A 25,804-nucleotide genomic window follows, 5' to 3' on the forward strand; every position below is an offset into this window, starting at 1 on the left:
ACTGTTATTGCTGCAGGTGCTGATCCATTGGGAGTACCTGCTAAAAATGGAAGCCTGCAAGATGTTTCCTCACCCGATTTTGAGCAGTACTCTTCCATATACCAGCTGTTTTGATAGATGGATGGGGAAACAAAGACAGCTGATAGACCATGGCCAAGCAAGCTAACAGGAACGTTTTCTTAAAGGTGAGTTAAGCTGGAACTCCAACACCATGCATGAGTTACTTTTGGTCATATCTAGACTGCAAACAGAAGTTGCAGACATGAGATGTCTTATGGAGAGGTTGTCTCTCAGATGGCAGTAACAGCCATTGCCTTCAATATCAGTAGGGAAACATGCATATAGGGATATGGGCTTTTTGTTACGTGAGAATGGGCATCTGATGATTGGAATGATCTATCTCTCAAAGGATGTTGGTTGGTTTGTACTACCTGGCTTAACGGATCTGGACCAAACCTGGCACACATTTCCATCATTATCCAACTTAAAATAATTGGGAAGTTTGAAATAAAAAGCACCAAGTTCAGACTCAAAGCAGGGGAAAAGAAAGGGAGCAAAGTGGATTGGCTGTTGCTAGATGGCATTCATATACTATGAAGGTTGAATGAAAAGTAATGCCTCCACCTTCATAACTCCTCAACAGATGGTAGTCCTGGTCTGCGGCAGGTACTGGCTTGTTCAGTAGACCTTCCTCTACAGTTCCATTTGGCGGGAAGCCTTAGCATTGAACAGTTGTGTTGTTAAAGTGTGAAGTATGGAACCCTGCTCAGACGGTTGGTCAATGCGATTTAAGCAACCTGCAGTCATTGAATTCTTGACAGCAGAAAGTGTCACCCCAAAGGAGATTCATCAGAGAATGCAAGCTGTTTATGGTGATTGTGTTGATGTGAGTCCTGTACATCGTTGGGCGAGTAAGTTTAAAGATGTTCAGGTGGGAACATCTGACTTGCGTGACAAACAAAGAGTTGGACGTCCTGTGACAGCAACCACCAAGTTTCATAAGCAAAAGTTTGACAGATTGATTCAGGACTATCGTCTTATCACTCAAAGAAAAATTTCCAGCATAATCAGCATTTCACAAGAACATGTGGGTCACATTATTGCTTTGCTTGGCTATCGGAAGATCTCTGCACAATGGGGATTGTGAGACGCTGGTTGCGGAAACAGAGTGTCGACTTCATTTGTGACAGCTTCAGAAAACTTGTTCATCATTGGCAGAAATGCAGCCAATTGTCTGGTGATTATGTGGATAAGTGAATAGTGGTACAGTCTAAGGATTATTTCTGCATTTGATTTATTAAAATATTCCCATCCAAACCCAAGTAACGAAGGTGGAGGCATTACTTTTCATTCAACCCTTGTATTTTGAAACTTCTTGGGCCTAGGAAGATCCAGTAGCCTCCCCTATTCACGGATCCATCTTTTAAGCAAATGTCCAAGGAGCAACCCAAGGTGCTGAATCTATTTTCGAGTTGGGTTTCAGCAACTTGGAATCTGCCTATAAGGTGTAAAGGAAATTCAAAGCTGATGGTGAGGCAACGCTAGACTTCAGAAACTGGGGCTGAGTTGAAAGCTTGTACCTTCCCCCTTCCCAAGCATTCAAGGGACGTTGACAACATAGTTATATATAAATATATATATAAAGGAAAACATCAAACAATTCAGTTGACAAACACACTGAGATGAGTCTGAAGTAGCAGTAAAAGACATAAACAGGATGCAAATACACAAGAACTATATAAGCAACCAATTAAAGAGCAACAAGAGAAAAAGATTGAAAGATGCTGAAAAAACTACTTAAAAGACTCATAAAAGGCTTTGGGTGGGGAGGAATAACAAGATCTTTGCATGAGGAAAACTTACGTGAACATATTTGCAATACACAGTTATAGCAGCTTAATGCCACTTTTTATTGCCACGGCTCAGTTTTGCAAGAATTGGGATTGTAGTCTGGTGAGGGAATTCGGTTTCTCTGCCAGAGCGCTTTAATCCATTCCTCTGATATCTATCTATACCAGATCGCTGTAGTTGAAAATTCTAAATACCTCACCAAACTAGAGATCCCAAGATTTCATAAAGTGCAGCCGTGACAATTAGAGTGGCTATTACTGTATAATGTGTACGTAAAAAGGTAACTGTGTGGGAGCCTAGGGACCAATTTTCCGCAAGAAAAATTTCTTGCAAGAAGTACCCACTTTTCAGCTAAAAAACAGAAAATGGGATGTTGGTTGATAAAAAAGGAGATTTAAAGATGGACGTGGAGCTAATCTAAAATAATTTGGCATAAACTGGGAAGCTCTGGTCCTAGATGGCTCTAACTGGAGGTCAGCTACGACCAACAGTGCTGTGGACTTTGAAGAAGCACATATAATAATAATAATAATAATAATAATAATAATAATAATAATAATAATAATAATAATAATAATAATAATAATAATAATAATTTTATTTTTGTACCCCACCACCATCTCCCCAGAGGGACTCGGGGCGGCTTACAGATATAAAACCAGCATATAGTAATATCAAATACAAAAACAGAAAAATAAATTTAAAAGGCATTAAAAAATCACAATCATTATAAAACACATGAAAAACACAGCAATAAAAACATAAAATGAGCTGGGCAAAGTGCACTGAGTGGAACTTGTAAACAAGAAAGAAGTTAAGGTGCTATATATAGAGGGCGAAAGGGAGAAATGTGCTGAGGGAAAGGCACATCTCCCAAACTTTTGTTGGGGCTGCCTTCCATCTGGAAATCAATAACAATAATAATAATAATAATAATAATAATAATAATAATAATAACTGGCAGAATATGTAAAGCAAAGTGAAGAACCTGCTTTGATTGAAGTCAAAAATCAAAAACTCCTCAAAGCACAGCAGACAAAAAACCAGTAAGAAAACTGCACTACAAACTAGAGCTGACAGCTGGCACAACAAAACATTGCATGGAAAGTTCCTTGACAAAATTGAAGGAAAAGCTGAGAAGGAGAAGACCTGGCTGTGGCTCACGAATGGGACCCTGAAGAAGGAGACAGAAGGCCTGATCCTTGCAGCCCAGGAGCAAGACATCAGGACAAAGGCAATTGATAATAATAATAATAATAATAATAATAATAATAATAATAATAATAATAATAATAATAATAGAAGACCTGGCTCTGGCTCACAAATGGGACCCTGAAGAAGGAGACAGAAGGCCTGATCCTTGCAGCCCAGGAGCAAGACATCAGGACAAAGGCAATTGATAATAATAATAATAATAATAATAATAATAATAATAATAATAATAATAATAATAGAAGACCTGGCTCTGGCTCACAAATGGGACCCTGAAGAAGGAGACAGAAGGCCTGATCGCTCTTCTGTTTTGCAAATGCTTGCAAGGAAGGTTATGGCGACCGTTTTTTGGGATAGGAAAGGTGTGCTTCTTGCAAAACCTTAGAAGAGCAATCCAGAACAAGCGAGGGGGAAAGTTGAGCTGTGGGAAGGGACGCCTGCCTGGTTGAGGACACAAACCAAGCGGCAAAGTTTGGTGGGGAAGGACTTTCCAAACTCTTTTATCGTTATGAGAAGTGCCTAGATTTCAAGGCGGACTATGTTGAGAAGTGGTATTTGGGTCTGGCTTTCAACTGCATATGGTAAATGTTTTCTCCTATACTTTGTTCATTTTTAATTCCAAAACGTAATCTACTTTCTGGATAGCCCTCGTATATCTGTAGAAGTTCCTGGGTGGGGGAAAAAACTCTTGTCTGTTGGAGGCCAGTGTGAATGTTGTAATTAATCACCTTTGTTATAATAATAATAATAATAATAATAATAATAATAATAATAATAATAATAATAATTTATTTATATACTGCCCTATCTCCCATATGGGACTCAGGGTGGTTTCCAGTCATAAAAACAACACAAACATTACATAACAACATAATAACACATTATTAAGCAAAGTAAAATACAGTAGAGTCTCACTTATCCAAGCCTCGCTTATCCAAGCCTCTGGATAATCCAAGCCATTTTTGTAGTCAATGTTTTCAATATATCGTGATATTTTGGTGCTAAATTCGTAAATACAGTAATTACAACATAACATTACTGCGTATTGAACTACTTTTTCTGTCAAATTTGTTGTATAACGTGAAGATTTGGTGCTTAATTTGTAAAATCATAACCTAATTTGATGTTTAATAGGCTTTTCCTTAATCCCTCCTTATTATCCAAGTTATTCGCTTATCCAAGCTTCTGCCGGCACATTTAGCTTGGATAAGTGAGACTCTACTGTAATATAATTATAGCAATAAATAACACTTACATGACCAGATCAAAGGGTCATTTAATGTTAGCATTAAATAGCTTTCCAAGCCTCGCATCCTGGCCTGGGAGAATCCTTTGTTCAGTGTCGTTAGCTGCCCCTGATTGACTCCTGTCTGGAATTACTCAGTTTCACTGTTCACTAATGGGTTTGCTGCACTTTGGACCAGCCTGCAGGATTCCAGCTGTGGCTGGCTGGAATTAGTCCCCACATTAGAGAAGCTGGTGTCAAACCTCAACAAATCTTGAGTAACGGCCCATCCCAGTCTGAGTTATTGCTTAGGAAAACTGCACATCCCTGTCCCACCCCTGATGCGTGCCGTCCTTCATAGCGAGAGCTGTGCCACGGCAACATTGCTTTGACAGATCCCAGGAGGATTTCAAGGAAGTTCCACACCCACTTCATTCACACTAATCGGCTGTTTAACGCAGAAGAGTTCAGTGTTATGAATGAACGAGAGCATGTTTTGGCTTGCCGATCAGCTCGCAAATATAATGCTCACTTGTCAAAATGAGCAGAGAGAGTGTGTGTGTGTTTTAAAAAAAGCAGCAATATACATTGGAGTTGAGATTTGATTGAAACCATATTCTCTGAAAGTGAAAGCTCTCCGGGGTTGGGAGGGATTGCGCCTGCTGTTCCTTTAAAGCTTCGTCAAAGCTACTCGCATGTGGATCTTCTTGGCAAATGTGGGAGGAAGTGCAACCGCAGCCTGTTCTGGAACAAATTTGAGGCAGCTGAATTGAGGTCGCGGTGGGTTTTCAACATCCCATTCTCGTGGGTTTCGCTCATGTATCGGGGGGAAAGGTTACGGAGCCATTTGGAGAGGTTGCATCGGGGTGAGTCAGCTACACAGCGCACTGATTGTGGGTGCTTTGAGTGAGTTTTTCTACTTCTCATTAGAAGCTCAATGGGAAAGATCTATGGAGCAAAACTGAAGCACATAGCTTCCTGTGCAGGTTCCTTGTTCAACTCCCAACACCTTCAAATGGGTTTAGAAAAGACCCTTGTGGGAAGGTCTAGCATGGTGTTACAGCTTGTTAAAGGCGAAACTCTTCATTTATATTCTTCTCGAAGGAAGTCATAACTTACCGTATATACTCGAGTATAAGCCGACCCGAATATAACCCGAGGCACCTAATTTTACCACAAAAAAACTAGGAAAACATAGACTCCAGTATAAGCCGAGAGGGGTAAATTTCATAATAATAATAATAATAATAATAATAATAATAATAATAATAATAATTTGTGCGGTTTTCTGGCATTGTATATTTCTGCCGCTTCTGTGACTGTTCATTTGGGTTTTGATGATTCCGTAGCCCACTTGTCGATGGATGTCCAGAATCAGCAGCATCCACCGCGGTCCTTTTTATCCTGGGCAACGACCGAGCCAGTATAGACTTCGTTTTGGTTTGATTCTCCATAGTGCTAATGGGTTAGCACTTGGTTCCATTCCTCAGCTGAGGCCTCTCTAGCTTGGTTGGACCTGCCGGTAGTTACACTACTGCCAGCACAGCCCTCAGCATCCTCGGAATGGTTAAGCCCCCCCCCCCCCCACCACCACATCTCCTCAGCTGCTGGAAGAAAGTTGCACAGACAGACTACAAACAGAGGCACAACTACGTGGCCCAAATGATTCATTGGAACTTATGTCTCAAGTACCACCTCCCAGCAGCAAAGAACTGGTGGGATCACAAACCTGCAAAAGTACTGGAAAATGAACATGCAAAGATACTGTGGGACTTCCGAATCCAGACTGACAAAGTTCTGGAACACAACACACCAGACATCACAGTTGTGGAAAAGAAAAAGGTTTGGATCATTGATGTCGCCATCCCAGGTGACAGTCGCATTGACGAAAAACAACAGGAAAAACTCAGCCACTATCAGGACCTCAAGATTGAACTGCAAAGACTGGCAGAAACCAGTGCAGGTGGTCCCGGTGGTGATCGGCACACTGGGTGCCATGCCAAAAGATCTCAGCCAGCATTTGGAAACAATAGACATTGACAAAATTACGATCTGCCAACTACAAAAGGCCACCCTGCTGGGATCTGCACGCATCATCCGAAAATACATCACACAGTCCTAGACACTTGGGAAGTGTTCGACTTGTGATTTAGTGATACGAAATCCAACATGTCTATCTTGTTTGCTGTGTCATAAAATAATAATAATAATAATAATAATAATAATAATAATAATAATAATAATAGGTAATAATCTTTATTTTTACATCCCGCCCCATCTCCCCAAAGGAACTCGGGGCGGCTCACAACAGGGACAAGCCTGAACGACACAACATATTTGACAAAACTTAAAACATTTCAACGATACACAAAATAATATAATGGACAATACATTAAAATACAAGCAGATAAAATCAGAGCAATTAAAAGCGAACCAGAGGGGACAGGTTTCATAAAGTGCTATATCATGGAAATGAGTAACAATGATAAAGTGCCGTATGGTTTTATAAACATAAAGAAGTATTCTGATGAAATAAAAATAGATACCAATAAAATAAAAATAGATCAAGATGGCAAAAATTATTCAGGAGGAAAAGCACATAACGTAGAGGAAGCTGCTGCAGTTTGCTTTTCCCTGATCCTGTTGGGAAGGGAAATTATTCCACTCTTTCTTTCCTTTTCCTTTATTGAATTAATTGAATATTTTAATTTGAATTCAGTTGACAGCAGTTGAAGTAAACTGGGGGTGGGAAGGAATTGGGAGGAGGATGTTGTGTGTTTCACGCCAAGGACTTCTGGAGGACCACGTAATGATTTCCACTCCTGCTGTGAGCTCTTCAGCAAAGCCCAGCAAGGCAAGGACAGACTTCGTATCTTGATGTTCTAAATAAGGACACAGAGAGCTGTCTCAGACTGATATCGTCAAAAGAGCAAGTCAATAACCAGAGCTAGGCTTCAGCCATGAAACAATTTGGACCAGACATTGTGAAATGCAGGAGCCAGCTTTCACATCCAGCAAGTCTTGCCCTTACTCAAATCTCTGGAAATGTATGTTTACAAAAAAAAATGAGATCTCTTCAATACAAAAAAAAGACCTCATCAAGTTGATAAGGCATTAAGCAGAAGGGACTAGTTGCATAGAAAAACGCAGGATCTGCAAAGGGAGTGTTTCACACCTTCTCGCTCCCCAGGAAAATCTGAAAATTATGAGTTGTTGAAATGATGTGATAATTTGATCTCTTAATAAGTTATTTCAGACTCTTTACATGCAAAAATAAGTGTGGAACCTCTTTAAGTAGATCCTATGGAAGGGAACTTCTGCATGAGAATGCCAGCCAATATTTCTCTGATACGTCCCTTAGAAAAGCTAAAACCTTGACCACGATTTTCTATCACAGTCTAATAACATAATTTTATATATAAAACTAGCTGTGCCCAGCCACGTGTTGCTGTGGTGTTGTCTTCTAACGGGCAGCAATTGGATAAAAACTATTATTCCTCTCCCTATAATAAGGACTTTATTTTTTTTCTTTTTGTTGTATCAACCTAGAGCCGTGGATGATGGGTTGTGTTGTCAAATTTCGAGGTTGAGGGGCCTGTAGTTTTGTTGTTTTGTCCGCTGCCCTGATGCCATTACTCTTTTATATATATAGATGGATCTTCTGCATTTTAACTTTTGCAGATTTGATAATTTATACATTTGATTGTTACATTCTTTCAGAGCATCTCGAGGTCCTTCTCCAGACATTAACCATACAGCCAACTCCACTGGACAGTGACTATATGTTCAATATTTGGCGGAAGACCTAAATATTTCTTGAGAGGTGTCTTCTCAAGGGGTAAAAAGGTTTTTTGATTCATAATTTTCCTACTCTCACTGAAGTCCGAGACTCCTGGCCCCTACAAAAGTGGGACCTCAACTATACTTCGATATGTAGAAGATGCAAGTCCACTTACAAAGAGATAAGTACTCAAGTAAATTCCAGTCCTATTCTTCTCGGGTTCTTCAATGACAGTTGAGGTTCTGATATCAGAGAAAATCAACTCTTGAGTTTTAATCCAATCTATGAGGGTTGAATGAAAAGTAATGCCTCCACCTTCGTAACTCCTCAACAGATGACTGTCCTGGTCTGAGAAAGGTTCTGGCTTGTTCAGTAGACTCTCCTCTACCTTTAGTTCCATTTGGCGGGAAGCCTTATCATTGAACGGTTGTGTTGTTAAAGTGCGAAGTATGGAACCCTGCACAGACAGTCGGTCAATGTGACTTAATCAATGTGCAGCCATTGAATTCTTGACAGCAGAAGGTGTGACCCCAAAGGAGATTCATCAGAGAATGCAAGCTGTTTATGTGGATTGTCTTGATGTGAGTCCTGTGCATTGTTGGGCGAGTAAGTTTAAAGATGTTGCGGTGGGAACATCTGACTTGAGTGACAAACAAAGAGTTGGGCATCCTGTGACAGCAACCACCAAGTTTCACAAGCAAAAGGTTGACAGATTGATTCAGGACGATTGTTGTATCACTCAGAGAGAAATTTCAAGCATAATCGGCATTTCACAAGAATGTGTGGGTCACATTATTGCTTTGCTTGGCTATCGGAAGATCTGAGCACGATGGGGACTGTGAGATGCTGGTTGTGGAAACAGAGTGTTGACTTCTTCTGTGACAGCTTCAGAAAACTTGTTTGTTGTTGGCAGAAATGTATCCAGTTGTCTGGTGATTATGTGGAAAAGTGAATAGTGGTAGTTAAAGAGCACATTCTAAGGATTATCTCTGTGTTTAATTTATTAAAACATTCCCATCCAAACCCAAGTAACGAAGGTGGAGACATTACTTTTCATTCAACCCTTGTATAAAGGAGATAGTTATGGTGTTCTATTCCAATATAATCAACAGACTTATTATCTCTTTTAAAGGTTGGACTAAATTCCAGAATGGGTTCACTGTCTCCCTGATATGTCAATCACTAGTGATTATAATAATTTTAATACAGTAGAGTCTCACTTATCCAACATAAACAGGCCGGCAGAATGTTGGATAAGTGAATATGTTGGATAATAAGGAGAGATTAAGGAGAAGCCTATTAAATATCAAATTAGGTTATGATTTTACAAATTAAGCACCAAAACATCATGTTATACAACAAATTTGACAGAAAAAGTAGTTCAATAGGCAGTAATGCTACGTAGTAATTACTGTATTTACGAATTTAGCACCAAAATATCACGATGTATTGAAAACATTGACTACAAAAATGTGTTGGATAATCCAGAACGTTGGATAAGTGAATGTTGGATAAGTGAGACTCTACTGTAATAATAATTTTATTTTTATACCCTGCCCATTCTCTCCGAAGGGACCCGGGGCGGCTTACATGGGGCCAAGCCCAGACATCAGACAATATAAAAACAAAGCAATAAAACAAGTCAATCAACAATAAAAAAAATCATAAATTATTATTGGATTATTGGAGTAGTTGGGATGTAAATGACTCTCCCTTCATCTAGATTTGGAAGAGAATGGCTCATTTCTTTTTGACTCTGTGATGGTGCATTTGTAATCTCTTCGGTCAGCAAAAGGGCAAGTGTAAACATTCCTTCAATCTAGGAATTATTTTTTCAGACAACTCCCAGAATCCAGCAGCCTGCATTATAGTCCAAAACAGAGAGAGAAAGTGAGGGAGGGAGAAAGGACGGCTTCCAAAAGTGGTGCCTCTGGGAACCTCGACAGAGCTTGGCTTCTGCCACTGAGGCCTGTGCCAAGCAGAGCTCAATCCCATGCCAAGAATTTGTGCAACCTGTGTAATTTATGCAAATGAATAATTTGCATGTATTTGCTTGGCATAATTCCGCCCGATCCTGCTAATGATGGGGAGAAGCCATAACCCCTGCCAGGCACTGATTCCGCGACCCCAGGCTCTTTGTTCATGAACCCACAGACCTTGGCCAATGTCTACCATTCCCAAACATGAGGTCTGCCCACTTATATTTAGAAAGGGTAAGGGCGGTTTCTGGATTTATTTTATTTTATTTTTTGTGTGTTAGGAGCAACTTGAGTCTGATATTTGGATTTGCAGCTGACAATGGAAGCTCAGGTCGCTGCTGCCAGCAAACAGGCCTTTTATCACCTACAACAAGCGAGGCAACTGGCACCCTATCTATCTGATGAGGCTCTGGCAACAGTCATCCATGCCATGGTCACGTCTAAGGCTGGACTATTGCAACGCCCTGTATGTTGGCCTTCCGATGTCTATGACCCGAAAGCTCCGTATTGTTCAGAATGCGGCAGCCAGGCTACGCACAAAAAACACCCATGAAATGCCACATAACACCAGTGCTGCAGCATCTGCATTGGCTTCCAACTGATTACCGTGGTCTATATAAGATGCTAGTTCTGACCTTTAAAATTCTTTACGGCCAGGACCCATCGTACCTTAGGGACCGTCTCTCCTTCTCCCATCATCGGAGGTCGCAACGACCATCCCAACGCGACTTACTTTATATACTGGGTCCTAGAGAAGTGCACTTGGAAAGGACCAGACGCAGAGCTTTTTCTATTTCTGCCCCTGCCTTATGGAATGCCTTGCCGCCCTAGATGAGAGCCATACGTGAGTTAATAACTTTAATAATAACTTTATTTTTATACCCCGCCCCATCTCCCCGAAGGGACTCAGGGTGGCTTACATGGGGCCTTGCCCGATAAAACAATCAAATATCAAAACACAGCAATAAAACAGTTATCCAATAAAAACATCAATTACAGTAAAAACAACATAAAACATACAATATTAACACTGGAGACTAATTCATAGAACCCAGGCAAGGTGCAACATGGGCTGAAATGGGCCGAAATGGGGAAGGTAATTTCACAGTTGAAATGGACAAAGTGCAATATAGCATTGGCAACACCTCGAGAATGGGGCTATTATAAAATTAGGGCCTTTTACCCTAGCACTCAAGACCTGGCTCTTTACTAGAGCTTTTGATCTAAGTTAATTTTATCAATATTTGTATGTATGTATTTTTATCCTTTACAATTTTATCTTGTAAATCGCCTAGAGCATCTTGGATGGAGGGCGATTAATAAGTAATTAAATGATGATGACGATGATGATGATGATGATGATGAGTCGCTTCTGGAGTGAGAGAATTGGCCATCTGCAAGGACGTTGCCCAGGGGACGCCCGGATGTTTTTGATGTTTTTTACAATCCTTGTGGGAGGCTTCTTTCATGTTCCCGCATGGAGCTGGAGCTAATAGAGGGAGCTCATCCGCACTCTCCCCGGGTAGGATTTGAACCTGGCAGCTTTCAGGTCAACAACCCAACCTTCAAGTCACTTAGTCCACTACGCTATCCAGGGGCTTTGGTTTCTAGATGCCACAGCCCTGATACAAATGTCTGCATCTTTTCCTTTCCTATCAAAGTGGAAGAATCACAGAATGCCCTCCCAGACAGCCGGCTGAGAAATCAATACTCCTCCATTCTGACTAAACAGCTTGGAGCCGATTCTCTGCAGAACTCTTCTTCCCTGATTGCCAATAATGGATGAGCTGTCCCCATCTTCTGCTTTGCGAGGAGCGAATGTGAGGGAGCTCCCTTGCCAGGAGGGCCTGGCAGCCGCAGTGGCTAACGTAACCACCACCCTCTCCGACTGTGCCAGCCCAAGCAAGGCTATTTCTGAGTCATGCCCATCCCAAGAGCTCTCGGTGCATGAGACGCCGGTGGGAGGTATCATTGAAGAAAGGCAGGCAGGGCACACATTCAAGTGACCTAGATTTTGCAGGCTGAGCTGAGCTGAGGCACTGTCTGCGGTAGAGGCATGCAAAGCCAAAAGCAACACTCTGAGGAGGCTGCTTGCTGTCTCTTTGGAGGAAGACGAGGAGGAGGAGGAGGTGGTTTACTTACTTACTTACTTACTTAGGCGATCCCTCGTAGTTTGAGGATGATTGTCTTCCATCTTGGGTGTGTGTCCGTAGATGGCTGGAGAGACCTATTCTTGATCCGCATGTTCTCCCTTCCGCAGTGAGGACATCGGTTTCCAGGGTTGGCTTGACGCTCCTTCCTCTTGGCACGTTTCTCCCTTAAGCCCTCCGTTCGTACCTCTTCGAACTCCACAGCACTGCTGGTCACAGCTGACCTCCAATTAGAGCGCTCAAGGGCCAGGGCTTCCCAGTTCTCAGTGTCTATGCCACAGTTTTTAAGGTTGGCTTTAAGCCCATCTTTAAATCTCTTTTCCTGCCCACCAACATTACGTTTCCCGTTCTTGACTTATATAATCAGTAGGAATAATATTATGTATGACATGATGAGTAACTGTACCAAAGGCCAATTTTCATCCCCATGTTGGAGGACCCTATACTTATGTTTTTTCTACTTCTGAACTGGAAATGATGTGACATCACTTCCAGTTGAGTTCTCACCTGATATGGGGCATTATTGGAAGGGCGCAAGGGTCATGAAGGTTGTAGGAAGCAGAATTTGGAAGGTTGAATAGTTTGGGTACTGCCCACCAACATTATGTTTCCCGTTCTTGAGTTCAGAATAGAGCAACTGCTTTGGAGATGGTGATCGGGCATTCGGACAACGTGGCCAGTCCAGCGGAGTTGATGGCGTAGGAGCAACGTTTCAATGCTGGTGGTCTTTGCTTCCTCAAGTAACATTTGTCCGCCTGCCTTCCCAAGAGATTTGCAGGATTTTTCTAAGGCAACGCTGATGGAAACGCTCCAGGAGTTGGGTGTGACATCTGTAGACAGTCCACATTTCGCAGGCGTAGAGCAGGGTTGGGAGGGCAATGGCTTTCTAAACAAGACATCTATGGATGTCCCAGTCATCAAACACTCTCTGCTTCATTCTGAAAAATGCTGCACTCGCAGAGCTCAGGCGGTGTTGCATTTCAGTGTTGATGTTGACTTTTGTGGAGAGGTGGCTCCAAGGGAGCGGAAATGGTCAACATTTTCTAATGTTACACCATTAAGCTGTATTCCTGGCATTGCAGAGGGATTAGCTGGTGCCTGTTGGAAGAGCACTTTGGTTTTCTCGATGTTCAATGAGAGGCCAAGCTTCTCGTATGCTTCTGCGAAGGTGTTTAGAGTGGTTGGGGCAGATTTCTCCAGCTGGCTTCTACTGCCCTTGCTGGACCCACCCATATTGTTCTCCCATAGGAATAAAGACAAAGAGGGGGATTCAGGGGTATCGGTTCAGATCAGGGCCGGCCCTAGGTAATTTTCAAGTGTAAGCAAACAGAATTTTGGCACCTTCCCCCCCCCCCCCCCCAAACCAATCACTGAAAAATAAAAGCATCGGATAAGCGAAAATGTTGGATAATAAAGAGGGATTGGAACCCCGGTGGCAAAGTGTGTTAAAGCACTGAGCTGCTGAACTTGCAGATCGAAAGGTCCCAGGTTCAAATCCGGGGAGCGGAGTGAGCAGCCGCTGTTAGTTCCAGCTTCTGCCAACCTAGCAGTTCAAAAACATGCCAATGTGAGTAGATCAATAGGTACCGCTCCGGCGGGAAGGTAACGGCGCTCCATGCAGTCATGCCAGTGGCCACATGACCTTGGAGGTGTCTACGGATTAAATGATTTTGAATATTTATATACAACTGTAATTTAAGATAATAATAAGACTTTAATAAGATAAGACAGTCCAACTCTGAGTACCTATATACTCAAGTATAAGCTGACCTGAATAGAAGCCGGCCAGGACCCTCACTCGATTATAAGCCGAGGGGAGCTTTTTCAGCCCTAAAAAGGGGCTGAAAAACTAGGCTTATACTCGAGTATATAAAGTAATAGAACAGTCAAGCTGGCATTCAAGCTGGGGCTGAAAAACTAGGCTTATACTCGAGTATATAAAGTAATAGAATAGTCAAGCTGGCATTCAAGCTGGGGCTGAAAAACTAGGCTTATACTCGAGTATATAAAGTAATAGAACAGTCAAGCTGGCATTCAAGCTGGGGCTGAAAAACTAGGCTTATACTCGAGTATATAAAGTAATAGAACAGTCAAGCTGGCATTCAAGCTGGGGCTGAAAAACTAGGCTTATACTCGAGTATATAAAGTAATAGAATAGTCAAGCTGGCATTCAAGCTGGGGCTGAAAAACTAGGCTTATACTCGAGTATATAAAATAATAGAACAGTCAAGCTGGCATTCAAGCTGGGGCTGAAAAACTAGGCTTATACTCGAGTATATAAAGTAATAAAATAGTCAAGCTGGCATTCAAGCTGGGGCTGAAAAACTAGGCTTATACTCGAGTATATAAAGTAATAGAACAGTCAAGCTGGCATTCAAGCTGGGGCTGAAAAACTAGGCTTATACTCGAGTATATAAAGTAATAGAACAGTCAAGCTGGCATTCAAGCTGGGGCTGAAAAACTAGGCTTATACTCGAGTATATAAAGTAATAGAACAGTCAAGCTGGCATTCAAGCTGGGGCTGAAAAACTAGGCTTATACTCGAGTATATAAAGTAATAGAATAGTCAAGCTGGCATTCAAGCTGGGGCTGAAAAACTAGGCTTATACTCGAGTATATAAAATAATAGAACAGTCAAGCTGGCATTCAAGCTGGGGCTGAAAAACTAGGCTTATACTCGAGTATATAAAGTAATAAAATAGTCAAGCTGGCATTCAAGCTGGGGCTGAAAAACTAGGCTTATACTCGAGTATATAAAGTAATAGAACAGTCAAGCTGGCATTCAAGCTGGGGCTGAAAAACTAGGCTTATACTCGAGTATATAAAGTAATAGAATAGTCAAGCTGGCATTCAAGCTGGGGCTGAAAAACTAGGCTTATACTCGAGTATATAAAGTAATAGAACAGTCAAGCTGGCATTCAAGCTGGGGCTGAAAAACTAGGCTTATACTCGAGTATATAAAGTAATAGAATAGTCAAGCTGGCATTCAAGCTGGGGCTGAAAAACTAGGCTTATACTCGAGTATAAGTAAAAGTAATATATATAAGTATAAGTATATAATATATATATAACTTATATAAGTATAAGTAAAGTAATAGAACAGTCAAGCTGCTATTATAAGTGTCAGTAATAGCATCATACAAGGGTTTTCTGTGCTCCTTTTGAGAAATTCAGGTAAAGGAAATCATCAATGGTATGGTATTGTCAAAATGTTGCTGTTCTTGTTATGTGCCTTCGAGTCGGTACTGACTTCTGGCATCTTTGACTTATGAGATGCTCTCCAAAGGTTTTCTTGGCGAGATTTGTTGAGTGGAGGTTTGACATTGCCTTCCTGCTAGGCTGCCTTGTTCAGCAGAAACCAGGAGATTTCAACCCTGGTCTCCCAGGGTCGGGGAGTGTGACACTCAAACCACTACATCACGCTGGCTCTATGAATTATCCAAATATTATGCCTGAAAGAAGGTTTCCTGCAATGAGTTTGAACCCTTGACCCCTTGGGACGGTGAGCCGAGTTGCCCGGAGGAAGGAAAGGAGGAGATGGCTATTTTATTTAATGCAAAACCTTTGCAGTACAGCGATCCCTGGAGCCCGTACAGTCTCCTTTCTCGCATCGACCACCACTGAAAAGGGGAAATTAAGAATTCCTGACACACAACATAGTTAAGAAAGAAAAAAAGGGGGGAAGGAGGAGGAAGAAAGAGAGGCTGAAAGAAAGGAAGGAGAAGCTAGCTGTGACTGTGTGTTGAAAGAAAATGTTAATTTCGATCTGGGATGTACTGTATATACTCGAGTATAAGCCTAGTTTTTCAGCCCTCTTTTTAAGACTGAAAAAGCCCCCCTTGGCTTATACTCGGGTGAGGGTCCTGGTTGGCTTATATTTGGGTCAGCTTATACTTGAGAATATATGGTACATTTATTATTTTTCTCTATTATTATTGGTATTATTACATTTATTTATTTATTACAATATTTATATCCTGCCCTTCTCACCCAACAGGGGACTCAGGGCGGCTTACAATAAAACACACATATAAAAACTGTACAATACACTATAAATCAGTTAAAAAATTAACTTACATAAGACATTCATAAAACGCATTATAAAATACAGATAGGCGTGTTCAAGTTTAAAAGACTGGGTCTGTCAATTGAGTTTATTATTTATTATTTTATTATTTATTATTTTTCATTATTTTTATCATTTATTATTTTTCTCTATTATTGTTGCTACTATTACATTTATTTTACTCTATTTTATTATTAATAATACATTTATTATTTCACTCTGATCTTATTATTATTATTATTGTTGTTGCATTTATTCTTTTACTCTATTATTACATGTATTATTTACTATTCTGTATTTATTATTATTATTATTACATGTATTATTTTACTCTATTATTATTAAAAGGATACATAAGCACATTTACATTGAAGAAGATGAGAATAATGATTTGATCAGAGTTGGACAGTCTTATCTTAAATTTGAGCTTTATGTAAATATTCAAAAACATTTAACCTACTGATGCCTCAATTCATGTAATTTTATTGGTATCTATTTTTATTTCTGAAATTTACCACCCTTGGCTTATACTGGAGTCAATGTTTTCCCAGTTTTTTTGTGGTAAAATTAGGTGCCTCGGCTTATATTCGGGTCGGCTTATACTCGAGTATATACGGTAGTTGGGATGTAAATGACGCTTCCTTCATCTAGATTCGGAAGAGAATGGCTCATTTCAAGAGAAGGGCCGGGCTGTGGCGCAGCTGGCTAGTAACCAGCTGCAATAAATCACTACTGATCGAGAGAGAGGTCATGAGTTCAAAGCCCGGGTCGGGTTAAGCCCCCGACCATTAAATAGCCCGGCTTGCTGTTGACCTATGCAGGCCTGAAAGACAGTTGCATCTGTCAAGTAGGGAAATTTAGGTACGCTTTATGCGGGAGGCTAATTTAACTAATTTACAACACCATAAAAACTGCAAGCAAAACACGAGGAAAGGAATGAGGAAGTACAGCTACTAGTGGACGGTGAAGCAACAGCTCCCCCTGTGGCCGGAATCGTGAAGCTGGAAAAATGTTAAATGCCTCTGTGTGTTTCTATACTGTATGTTGTTTGTCTGTTGGCACTGAATGTTTGCCATATATGTGTTCATTGTAATCTGCCCTGAGTCCCCTTCGGGATGAGAAGGGCGGAATATAAATACTGTAAATAAATTTTAAAAAATTCTTTTTAACTCTGTGATGGTGCCTCGGCTTATATTCGGGTCGGCTTATGCTCGAGTATATATGGTAGTTGGGATGTAAATGACTCTCCCTCCATCTAGATTCGGAAGAGAATGGCTCATTTCTTTGTGATGGTGCCTTGGCTTATATTTGGGTCGGCTTATACTCGAGTATATATGATAGTTGGGATGTAAATGACTCTCCCTTCATCTAGATTCGGAAGAGAATGGCTCATTTCTTTTTAACTCTGTGATGGTGCCTCGGCTTATATTTGGGTCGGCTTATACTCGAGTATATACGGTATTATTTATTTATTTATTTATTTATTTATTATTTCCAATATTTCTATCCCGCCCTTCTCACCCAAAGGGACTCAGGGCGGCGTACAATTGGCAACAATTCGATGCCGATACATCATTAAAAACAACAACATATAAAAATATATTACAACCAATTAAATATAGTATAAAATATAAAACATAAAACATATGCTTAAAATCCGTTCGTCCAATATCCCAATATTAAAATCCGTCTTTCCAATACGGTAGTTGGGATGTAAATGACTCTCCCTTCATCTAGATTCGGAAGAGAATGTCTCATTTCTTTTTAACTCTGGGATGGTGCCTCGGCTTATAGTTGGGTCGGCTTATACTCGAGTATATATGGTAGTTGGGATGTAAATGACTCTCCCTTCATCTAGATTCGGAAGAGAATGGCTGATTTCTTTTTAACTCTGGGATGGTGCCTCGGCTTATATTTGGGTCGACTTATACTCGAGTATATATGGTACATTTATTATTTTTCTCTATTATTATTGGTATCATTACATTTATTATTTTTCTCTATTATTGTTGCTACAATTACATTTATTTTACTCTATTTTATTTATTATGATTATTAATACATTTAGTATTTCACTCTGATCTCATTATTACAGTAGAGTCTCACTTATCCAACGTTCTGGATTATCCAACGCATCTTTGTAGTCAATGTTTTCAATATATCGCGATTTTTGGGTGCTAAATTCATAAATACACTAATTACTACGTAGCATTACTGCATATTGAACTACTTTTTCTGTCAAATTTGTTGTATAACATGATATTTTGGTGCTTAATTTGTCAAATCATAACCTAATTTGATGTTTAATAGGCTTCTCCTTCATCTCTCCTTATTATCCAACATATTTGCTTATCCAACATTCTGCCGGCCCATTTATGTTGGATAAGTGAGACTCTACTGTATTTCTGAAATTTACCACCCTCGGCTTATACTGGAGTCAATGTTTTCCCAGGTTTTTTTGTGGTAAAATTAGGTGCCTCGGCTTATATTCAGGTCAGCTTATACTCGAGTATATACGGTAGCTGGGATGTAAATGACTCTCCCTTCATCTAGATTCGGAAGAGAATGGCTCATTTCTTTTTAACTCTGTGATGGTGCCTCGGCTTATATTTGGGTCGGCTTATACTTGAGTATATACGGTATTTATTTTTCAAAAAAAGGAGGGAGAGAAAAGAAAGAAATCCAACTGTTTATTCCATTCCTAGCGTTGACGTTGATATTGCTAGACATGTTTGACAAGGGGGGGAAAGGTTTGTTGAACGTACCGTGTTTCCCCGAAAATAAGACCGTGTCTTATATTATTTTTTACTCCCAAAGATGCGCTAGGTCTTATTTCCAGGGGATGTCTTATTTTTCCATGAAGAAGAATTCACATTTATTGTTGAACAAAAAAATGAACATTTATTCTATACTGTACAGTAGTTGTCGTCACAAACCAGACAAACTGTGACTCCTGTCAAGAATTTCTTGCTACTACCATTATTTCCATATACAACAGGTATGTACATTTACCAATCCTGCATGCTATGGTGTTTTGTTTGGCGGGCACTGGGCATGCTTCCAAACAAAAACTTTGCTAGGTCTTACTTTCGGGGGAGGCCTTATATTTATCAATTCAGCAAAACCTCTACTAGGTCTTATTTTTTGGGGATGTCTTATTTTCGGGGAATCAGGGTAGCGGCCATGCCCCGTCGTCCGAAATGTCCATTGTCCGTTCTCTTCTCGTCTTGTTCTTTGATTATTCCTTTCCTTTACTGTACAAATCCATTCCGCTCTCACTACGTTCCCATCATGGCTTGGTTATGACACAAAAGGCAACACTGTTAGTTTGCTGGGTATGTGAGTGTGTTTTTAATGCATTGTTATATACGAGGGCTATCCAGAAAGTTCATGACATTTTGGAATTAAAAATAAACAAAGTATAGAAGAAAACATTTACCCTGTTCAGTTGAAAGACTATGGTGAGAACTAGTATTTGGGTCTGGCTTTCAACTGAATAGGGTAAATGTTTTCTCCTATATATCCTGCCTTGCTATGTTGGGCGAAGGAGATCCATTTGGCGGTCGAGAAAAACGGCAGTGCATGATCTAGACCAGGGAGTTGTGCATTGTTAGATTTGGCTGCAATTCAGAGACTTTCAATCTCTGCCAGGGAATGTGGGGTCTTGTTATAAGGAAGGAAAGAAAGAGAGAAGCGAGGGGAGAACGAAAGAAAGAAAGAGGGAGGGAGACGATTATGGATTCAGCATATGTCCGTGTAACACTTCCTCTGTGCTGCCTTATTAAGCTTGGCTCCGTACACACACGCATACAGATTTATATTCGAAATTAAGGCCGTCTTCTCCGTGGCTTCCACCTCTCCTGCTCCCTCCCTTTGCCCCATGTGACTCCCTTCCTGCACATTTCTCTCTCTCTCTCCTTTAACTTGTTAAGTTTGAAAGATGATATATATACACACACACACACAGTTTGCTTTGCCAGTCAGCACGTTAAAGGCCAAGATTAATGCAATGGATTGGTGCGGCAGTGTCGCAGTGGAGCGTGATCGGAATACGAGATGGAATATCGGGGGGGGGGGGGGAAAGGGCAGGGGAAAATGTGCTGGTGCTGCTCAGAGTTTGTACAAGTCGCCTTAGCAACTTGTCTGACATCTTTTTTATTTAAGGGGAAAAAAATGTCAGACAGGAGGGGTGCGCTTGTGCACCGGGGTTTCGGGTATGGGGATCTCCCCCAAAGCCGTGCGATAAAACAATCCTTTTATTTGGAAACGGCTTCCATTTCCTAGCTGTGTGATTCAACTACTGAATTAAATTATATGTATAAGAGGTGGTGGGTGACATGGATATAGATATAGATAGATATGTATATAGATAGATTGTGTAGATATAGATATGGATGTGGATATGGATGTGGATAGAGATATGGATATGGATATGGATAGGAATATGGATGAGATATGGATAGAGATATGGATATGGATATGTATATGGGTAAGGATATGGATGAAATATAGATATGGATACGGATATGGATATGGATGTGATATGGATATGGATACAAATATGGATATGGATGTGGATATGATATGGATATGGATATGGATGAGATATGGATAGAGATATGGATATGGATATGGATGAGATATGGATATGGATACAAATATGGATATGGATGTGGATATGATATGGATATGGATATAGATGAGATATGGATATGGATAGAAATATGGATATGGATATGGATGAGATATGGATATGGATATGGATATGGATGAGATATGGATATGGATAGAAATATGGATATGGATGAGATATGGATATGGGTAATGGCGTTCCATGCAGTCATGCTGGCCACATGACCTTGGAGGTGTCTACGGACAACGCCGGCTCTTTGGCTTAGAAATGGAGATGAGCACCAACCCTCAGAGTCGGACATGACTGGACTTAACGTCAGGGGAAACCTTTACCTTTATGGATATGGATTTGGATAAAGATATGGATATGCATATGCATATGGATACGGATACAGATACGGATCGAGATATAGACATAGACATACGTACTGCTTCTCCCTTCCTGGGGAAATAGGGTATTTGTATTTCTGCTTGAAGCAGTTTCTCTCATTCAAAGAAACCACAATGGACTCACATTCTTTCCAATCATTCGTATTTGAAGAGTTTCAAACCCGGCCATCCTATTCCCCTTCCTCAACATGATATTGAATTGGCAGATGCTCTGTCATTTGGCACACTTGAGGATTTATATGGCTTTTTATTTTGGGCGGGATACATATTTTTAGACTCGAACTTGCAAAACAAAAGAGAATCGTTATTGGGAAGCTTTTTTTCTTCTCTCTCTTTTTTCCAGATCCCTCCCATTTCTTCTCCTACACCCCTCCCACATTTTTTAAAAAGTTGACAACCGAAGAATAAACGCCTGTAGGAGGGAGTGGTTTGATAGTGATGAAGGTACGTTGCATTATTATTTTTTTATTTTTCCCTTCTTCTTCTTTTGGTCGGAGGGGGAAAAAACGAACGAGTGTGCCTGTGTTAACACTGAATTTGGTATTGGAAAGAAAGGACTCAAGGGAAACAGTTTGCTGCTTCACTGGAGAGGTTTTCAAATTTTTCACTCGGCATTATATATATAAGAAAAGGAGAGCGCAAGAAAGAATAATATAAAGAAGCCAAGCTATTTTCTTCCAGGACTTGAGGTTGGCCTCCAGACAAACAGATGTTACTTGTCATTCCATAGTGAAACAGACTCCACATTGGAATAAAAAGCAGTTTAAGGGGGAACCGGATTGAGTTTAGAAAGGTCGGGGAGGGATATAATGTGGGTGAGATATAAATCTGTGTGGAAGAGATATTTTGGACACTCAGCCTTTCGCGAAAACTGCACCGCACTTTTGAACTTTTCAGACAGGAGACCTGTTTTCGTCTCTTCTGTATTTTGCATTTTTCCTTTTTCCCATTTCGTATCATTTTGTTCTTCTTATTTAAGAAAGAAATGGTGAAAATATTTAGAGTTTCAGTTTGAAAAGCCCGTAAGAAAGTATCGGTAAGTGGACGTTTGCAATGGATTTCCAGGACGGAATCTGCCTTCGGTGGGAATTTTTTTTTATTATTGTATTTGGAGCCCCTTTGCAAGGAAATGACTATGAAAGAATCAACAGTCGGAAAGCCAGAAACATTGTGCCACCTACCCTGTTTCCCTGAAAATAAGACATCCCCGGAAAATAAGACCTAGTAGAGGTTTTGCTGAATTGCTAAATATAAGGCCTCCCCGAAAGTAAGACCTAGCAGACTTTTTGTTTGGAAGCATGCCCACCAAACAGAGTATGCAGGATTGGTAAATGCACATACCATAGATTGTTGTACATGGAAATAATGGTAATAACAATAAAATTTTGATAGGATTCACAGTTTGCCTGCTTATGCTGGTTTGTGATGACTACTACTGTATAGTATATAATGTTCATTTTTTGTTCAACAATAAATGTGAATTCTTCTTCATGGAAAAATAAGACATCCCCTGAAAATAAGACCTAGAGCATCTTTGGGAGCAAAACTTAATATAAGACACTGTCTTATTTTCAGGGAGCGCATCATCGTCATTATCATTATTATTATGGGATGTAACAATAGTAAAAGTAAATTTATTTATTTATTTACTTATTTACAGCATTTATATTCCGCCCTTCTCACCCCGAAGGGGACTCAGGGCGGATCACATTACACATAAAGGTAAACATTCAATGCCTTTTAACATAGAACAAAGACAAACAAACATAGGCTCCGAGCGGGCCTCAAACTCATGACCTCCTGGTCAGAGTGATTCATTGCAGTTAATTGCAGCTGGCTTGCTCTCCCGCCTGCGCCACAGCCCGGTAAAGGATTTCCCCTGACATTAAGTCTAGTCGTGTCCGACTCTGGGCGTTGGTTCTCATCTCCGTTTCTAAGCCAAAGAGCCGGCGTTGTCCGTAGACACCTCCAAGGACATATGGAGCGCCATTGTAGCAATGGATCAATTCATTTCAGTGCAGAAAATCATTGCCATCTAGTGTTTTTTCACTCCAGATTTTTCATTCCATGCTTCCAAACCCAATCTGCTTGCTTTCTTTCCACTTCATCTCGATGGCTTGATGTTTGCAGATGACACCAAACTGGGAGGGATTAGCTAATACTTCAGAAGACAGGAGCAGAATCCAAAACGATCTTAACAGACTAGAGAGATGGGCCAAAACTAACAAAATGAAGTTCAACAGGGACGAATGTAAGATAAGCCACTTAGGCAGAAAAAAATGGAATACCTGGAAGGCCGAAGTTTGCCCATGCCTGCTCAAGAGCAACCGCTCCTTAGTATATTCCTATAAATATGCCATATATGACATACGTTTTTTAAAAAAACATGCATTTCTTTATCACACTATTTCAACATAAATACCAAAACTTCTCTTCCTTCTATAACATATTATCTCTATGTTTGTGGTCCAGATGGAAACGTAGATTTCTCATCAAGAGCCACCCCGTCTTGCCTGTTTATTGTGCACCTTTAGGCATGGAAAATATATACTGTATATACTCGAGTATAAGCCTAGTTTTTCAGCCCTTTTTTGAGACTGAAAAAGTCCCCCTCGGCTTATACTTGGGTGAGGGTCCTGGTTGGCTTATATTTGGGTCAACTTATACTCGAGAATATAGGATACATTTATTATTTTTCTCTATTATTGTTGGTATTATTACATTTATTGTGTTGTCGAAGACTTTCATGGCCGGGATCACAGGGTTGTTGTATGTCTTTTGGGCCGTGTGGCCATGTTCCAGAAGTATTCTCTCCTGACGTTTCGCCCACATCTATGGCAGGCATCCTCAGAGGTTGTGAGGTATGGGGATGCCTGCCATAGATGTGGGTGAAACGTCAGGAGAGAATACTTCTGGAACATGGCCACACAGCCCAAAAGACATGCAACAACCCATTACATTTATTATTTTTCTCTATTATTGTTTCTACTATTACATTTATTTTACTCTATTTTTATTATTAATAATAATACATTTATTATTTCACTCTGATCTTATTATTATTATTGCATTTATTATTTTACTCTATTTATTATTACCTGTATTATTTTCCTGTATTTATTATTATTACATGTATTATTTTACTCTATTATTATTAAAAGGATACATAAGTGCATTTACATTGAAGAAGATGGGAATAATTATTTGATCAGAGTTGGACAGTCTTATCTTAAATTAGAGCTTTATGTAAATATTCAAAAACATTTAACCTACTGATGCCTCAGTTAATGTCATTTTATTGGTATCTATTTTTATTTCTGAAATTTACCACCCTCGGCTTATATTGGAGTCAATGTTTTCCCAGTTTTTTTGTGGTAAAATTAGGTGCCTCGGGTTATATTCGTGTCAGCTTATACTCGAATATATATGGTATCTATATCCATCCAACCCAAGGAGCCCCGGTGGCAAAGTGTGTTAAAGCACTGAGCTGGAGACCGAAAGGTCCCAGGTTCAAATCCCGGGAGCGGCGTGAGCGCCCGCTGTTGCTCCAGCTTCTGCCAACCTAGCAGTTCGAAAACATGTGAGTAGATCAATAGGTACCGCTCCGGCGGGAAGGTAACGGCACTCCATGCAGTCATGCCAGTGGCCACATGACCTTGGAGGTGTCTACGGACAACGCCGGCTCTTCGGCTTAGAAATGGAGATGAGCACCGACCCCCAGAGTCAGACATGACTGGACTTAACCTTTACCTTTATTTATCCATCCAACCCATTCTTGCCTTGATCATAAATATTTTCCAACATCACCTTGTTTGATTTCATGGCTGTTTTAATTTTTTAACCCCCTCAAAAAAATGAAAGAAGGGTGCCTAGCTGCCAATTGCATTTGGCAACTTTCCATTTGCAATTCGAGTTTCCGATTGTCATTTTTCCACGGCTGCAACCCGTTTGGGTGGCACGCCATCGCCAGAAGCTAACTCAAGGGGTTTTAATGACGCCAGAATTCAATAATAAAAAATATCAGGGAAGAATATCCTCCTTTTTCCTTGTGGCATCTTTGTTTGGGATCCCAGCTTTGTCCTTTACGGGCAAAAAGAGTATGGAAATGGCCATAGCGAAGCCGCCTCCCCCAATAGCATCCTTTACGTAACCATGGTGGCTAACAAATTCGGACATTTTAGTTCCCCCCTATTCGTTACCTGGCATCCTTGGTCATTTTGGAGAAGGAGAAATAAAATCCAAAGGTCTTGAATGTGAGAAACAACCATGCCCCTTCCCGCCTCCAATGCCTTTGTAGATGTCCCGCGATTTCAGTCCCGGGGTGGTCTCCGAAGAAAAATTGAATTTTCCCCTTTCTGTTAGCAGCTGTGTCGTCTTAAGTGCTTGCGAAAGGAACAATAAAAGGAAAGGCAAAACCGGCATTTTGAAAACTTGGCACGAGAAAGGCGCGTTGGACTGGGAGCCAAGAATCCTGCTGCGGTGCACAGAGAATAGCCTCCGAAAAAGCACCTCCATAGA

At 40.5% G+C, this 25,804-nt stretch overlaps 2 long non-coding RNA genes across 5 annotated transcripts in view; one reads left to right on the plus strand and one right to left on the minus strand.

Annotated features, from left to right (window-relative positions):
• LOC103279299 (uncharacterized) overlaps positions 1-17,433 on the plus strand; it is a 117,611-nt gene extending 100,178 nt beyond the window's left edge. For all 4 annotated transcript variants that reach the window (XR_010000372.1, XR_010000370.1, XR_010000371.1 and 1 more), the window contains one exon: positions 17-17,433. This is a non-coding gene — a long non-coding RNA (uncharacterized LOC103279299). The remainder of the gene's footprint in view (positions 1-16) is intronic.
• Positions 6,523-25,804, minus strand: LOC134293405 (uncharacterized). The gene is made up of 2 exons (XR_010000373.1): positions 25,486-25,804; positions 6,523-7,170 (listed from the first exon to the last, which is right to left on the minus strand). It is a non-coding gene; the product is annotated as an uncharacterized LOC134293405 (long non-coding RNA).

The sequence above is a fragment of the Anolis carolinensis genome, unplaced genomic scaffold, assembly GCF_035594765.1.
Source record: "Anolis carolinensis isolate JA03-04 unplaced genomic scaffold, rAnoCar3.1.pri scaffold_8, whole genome shotgun sequence".
NCBI classification, from domain to species: Eukaryota; Metazoa; Chordata; class Lepidosauria; order Squamata; family Dactyloidae; genus Anolis; species Anolis carolinensis.